The 4,896-nt window shown below is 35.6% G+C and overlaps 1 pseudogene; it reads left to right on the top strand.

Moving 5' to 3' along the window:
* The first annotated feature begins 527 nt into the window (after positions 1–527).
* LOC117625642 lies at positions 528–1,185 on the top strand (annotated as a pseudogene).
* The last annotated feature ends 3,711 nt before the right edge of the window (positions 1,186–4,896 follow it).

Genomic DNA, 4,896 nt, shown 5'->3' with positions numbered 1-4,896 from the left:
AAGAAGAATGAGTAAGCAAACTCAAGAAAACTCAAACTCAAGAAAATTCAAAAGCACCCCTTTATAGATTTTTTCTCTCGCCTCCCTCTCTCTCCTTCCTCTCCCGTCATTCCTTCTCTCTCCTCCCTCTCCCTCTCTCTCTCTCTCTCTCCTTTTCTTTTGGATATTTCAATTTGAGAATTTAGGGTTTCTGATTTTAATTTTAATTTTTTTAGATCTTAAAAATAGTTTGGAGTTCAATACCAAAAATGTTTTTAAATCTTAAAATCACCATTTGAAAAATCATATTTTAAAAAAGAATCATAGTTTTTGAATTTATTTTTTTGAGTAGGATACCAAACAATGCCAATTTCCTAAAAAAATTCTCATATGGTTCTCTAACGTTTTCTCTAAATACATTTGCATCTCTTTATATATATATTATTTAGCCAGTTTTTAACAGGAGAGGTGACTATTGAGAAAATACGAACCTTGTGCGAAGGAGATGTAAGGTCATGTGATGCATTGTATAACTTGTAACACCTCGCATGACTCATGGCATGTTGTGTTGACCATGCACAATCATTTAATTAACCATATTAACTAGCTAGCTTTTATTTTAGTTTTGTTTGTTCATAGACTGATACAATATTATTGTTTAAATATGTAAATTATTTAGGCCTTGTTCAAGGATGGGCCGCTATAGTGATGGGAGTTATGTCAGGCAGTGTGCCCTGGTTCACCATGATGATAGTGGACAAGAGGTGGAAACTGCTATCCGCAGTTGACGACACCCTTGGTGTAGTTCACACCCACGCCGTGGCCGGGTTTCTTGGCGGCGTTTTAACGGGGCTTTTCGCTGAGCCTGAACTATGTGCACTCTTTTTGCCCGTCACAAACTCGCGCGGAGGCGTGTACGGAGGCTCAGGAGGAATGCAAATCCTCAAACAAATTGTGGGAGCCCTATTTATCATTGGATGGAATATTGTGGTCACCTCCATTATTTGCCTAGTCTTACGGTGTATAGTTCCGTTGCGCATGCCGGAGGAACAGTTGCTGATTGGGGATGATGCAGTGCATGGAGAAGAGGCATATGCATTGTGGGGTGATGGGGAGAAGTATGATGTTACTAGGCATGAGTTTTGCTCCGATGATACGTGACACGCTCAAAAATATCCATCCAGTGGTGCCACTCAGGTGGTCTAACTCAAAGTTATATATTATTTATATTAATAATCTGTTCCAAAAAGAAAAAAGAAAAAAAGGCCAAAAAACAAAAGAAGAAAAAACGAAGTACGAAAAATAGGTGTTATTGTCAATTATTATTTTATATTCTGGTGGTCTTTTCAATGTTTTATGTTAATTGCCTGTTGCCTCCGGCAATTATTATGCATTTTATTCAGCGAAATTTGGAACACCAAACCATTTTTACCATGTTTAAGATTATTAACCCCTTTTTTTAATTGACAAAATATAGTCACTAGAGCCCTCTCGAATAGTGTTACCTTTACTTGAACCCTAGCATTAGTACTTGGATCTTTATTAGTAACTACAAAGGTTCCATTTGGTAGAGAGAGACTTTCATGCAACAGGAATAACATTTTTTGTTATCTTCGATCAATACAGCAATAACATGCGGGATAATTCTTCCACGTGTCATTGCATTATTGACCGAGAATAGCTAAACAATGATATCCTTGTTACAATAAATTTTTTTTTTTTTTTTTTGCATTTGGTGGATTGATAAAAACACTGGATTGCATCCATAATCCTACTCTTGTGTTTAGTGGCCCAAGTCCAGTTGGATTGGATTACTTCTAAATTCTATTCCTGTCAAGCTCAATTTTAGTAGGATTAGGAATCCCCAAAAACTAGGGGACTGGAAAACCGAAAAACTGACCTGACAAAAAACCGCAATTTTGTTTAGTTCTAGTTCTGATTCTTGTAGTGAAAACCAAACCGACTACGTATTTTTAAAAATTTTAATAAATATTTAACCCCATTGCAAAATTTGTAAGCCTATAACTAATCTTTCTCTAAATCACCTATAATGCTATTTAGGCACACAAAATTGACAACATTAGCTGAACACCTTATGTGGCAGCTGATGTAAATATGTCAAGTCACTCACCTGTGTTTTTGTTTTTTCCTTTTCAAATTAATTAATTTATATTTTCAACTTTTCTTCTTCTTCGTTGTATCCCTTTGGCTGCCCTTCTCCTTCCCTTTTGGCCTTTGCTCATGCTCCTCCGATCTCTATAACAACTCTCCCTCCAAAAAGAAAACCAATTCTTTGATTCAGCAAACTCAACTGTACAAATCAATTAATCAAGAAAATCCGAATTGATTCTCAAAAATCTAAATGCCTATTTCACTAGCTATCTAGAAAATCCGAAAATCGGAAAAATTTTTAAAGCCTTGGTGTGTTGCTAGGAATGGGGTATTAGCTTTCCAATCAAATGGGCAGTCTGGTGAAGTATAGAAGCCGAACAATTCCCAAAATATGAACTATTTTTATTTTAAAAATGAATGTTCTTCCGAGATGGATTGATGCGATTTGTCAAGTTTCTCACGTGGCTTTGTGGTGCTTGGAGATGTGGCAAGCAGTGCACCTGTGTTACTGGATTTGATGGAGGGAGTGTTGGGCAGAGAACGAACTTGCAGCGGGCTACAACGTACAGATGCTAGGGTTAATTATAATTAATTTAATTTTTTTGTTTTTAAGGATTATTAAAATAAAGAAAATAAAAGTAGAATCTACACGGCAATATTCATTAATTGACATGGCATGACCACATCAACTGCCAGATAAGGTGGTCAGCTAATGTGGTCAATCTTGTATGTCTAAATAGCATTACTCAAAAATAAAATAAAAATCCCTCGCACATGCGGAAACGTGTGCAGAGAGGTTAGTCTAATGAGCTTTAGGAGCTACGGAGATTCTTTGTTTTTTATTTATTTATTCATCAATAAAACTTATTTGAAGACTTGATAATCCTTAAGTTAACTTATTTATTCATTCCAGGATCAAACATCTAGACATTGATTATCATTTTGTGAGAGAGAAAGTTCAAAAGAAAGACTTACTTGTACAGTATGTTCCTACAGAAGAGCAAGTGGCAGATTAATTCACAAAGGGATTACATAGTCCTATATTTTCACGGCATTGTAATCATCTTCGATTAGGGAATGTAACAGGGTAGGGAAAATGTTAACTATTGATATTAAAACAGTTAGTGAGTCAGGTGTGCAAGGCACCTGGGTTGTTAGTAGAATTAGTTAGACAGCTGGATAGGTTACACGGTTAAGCTTTACTTAACAGGTATAAAGTGTAAAAGTGCTGTAGCCAAAAAGAAATTAAGCAATACAGAAATTAAGATTTACCATTTCTCTCTGTTTCTATTTCCTTCTTCTTCCTTAGATATCTTCTTCATACCTCTCTGAATATGTTAGCTTACAGGAACTCCTATAATTTTAGAGTAATGCTACTCTTACCACATGTGTATACTACATTCTCATATCCCCTTATGTGGCAAATGAAATGGACATCCACATCAATTAAAAAGTGTCAATAAATCATAAAAGAAAAGAAAATGTTACATGAATTTTAATTGATATGGTTTTCCAACTCATCTACCACATAAGGTAGTATGGGAATGTGGTATACAAATGTGATAAGAGTAGCATTATTCTTTTTTTATTTTGTATGTATAAGTAAGAGTAATGCTACACTTACCACATTTTTATCCCACATTTCTATACCACATGATGTGGCATGTCCATATTATAGCCACATCAATTAAATCAATGAAGTGTATTTTAATTAAGGCAATTAGAAAAACAAATACTAGAATAAATCATAAAAGAAAATAAAATAAAATATTAAATAATTTTAATTGATGTGGCCGTCCACATCAGTTGCCACATAAGATGGTATAAAGATGTGGTATACAAATGTGGTAAAAGTAGCATTATTCGTGTAAGTAAATGCAGGAAAAGTAAGAAATTGGAATCATTTTAATACCCATGTGTAAGTAAACGTAGGAAAAGAAGGAATTGGAATGATTCTGATGTCTCTTTTCTCTGTGTTAAAGTAAGTTTTCTTAATGTTTTATTATTACTAAAAATAATTGAAAGAATAAAATTTTGAATAAGAGATGTGGATGTCCGACTCAAGCTACCATATAAATAAGTTTACAAATTAATGTATATAGAATTGTGGTATGAGTTAAAGAAAGAGATATAAAATTATGGTATATGAGTTGTATTATTATTGGTGCTTGACATGATATAAGAACATGGTAGGCAAGCTTAGTTTGCGCTAGGCACGCCCTCAGTGAGTGAGAATGAAGGTATTGAAGAAAGATTCTGCTACTTTTGAGGAAAGATTTACGGGACAGATACTGCATACAGTTGTTGTTGATTTTGATCTATAAAAGTCAAACTGCGCAGCATGAAGACAAATGCCGCCCCAATTAGAATCTTAAATTTTATATGCCAAGTTGCCTCACCTTTCCTCCAATCATCAAATTGGTCTTCACCCACATTTCCACTTCTCCACCTACCATTTTTATGTTTTTTAAACCCTTATTTTGGATCTTGGCTTTCCCTACACATCGCATTCGTAGAATCGAACCCTTCATTTATAGTTAATAAAAGGCTTCTTCAAGTCTCTGCAGCTCAGAAAGTAGTTAGTTAGGCCATGGCTGCTAGTCCTCCTCCATATAACCCCGTGCCGGTTGCGTACCAGGGAGGTGCCGGCGCGGTGCCAGTATGGTTGAACAAAGGGGACAACGCATGGCAAATGGTAGCAGCCACACTCGTCGGCCTCCAAAGCGTGCCGGGTCTTGTTATCCTGTACGGAAGCATAGTAAAAAAGAAATGGGCAGTGAACTCAGCTTTCATGGCTCTCTACGC

Source organism: Prunus dulcis, chromosome 4 (assembly GCF_902201215.1).
Source record: "Prunus dulcis chromosome 4, ALMONDv2, whole genome shotgun sequence".
NCBI lineage: Eukaryota > Viridiplantae > Streptophyta > Magnoliopsida > Rosales > Rosaceae > Prunus > Prunus dulcis.
This window is presented reverse-complemented; position numbering and strand designations above follow the sequence as displayed.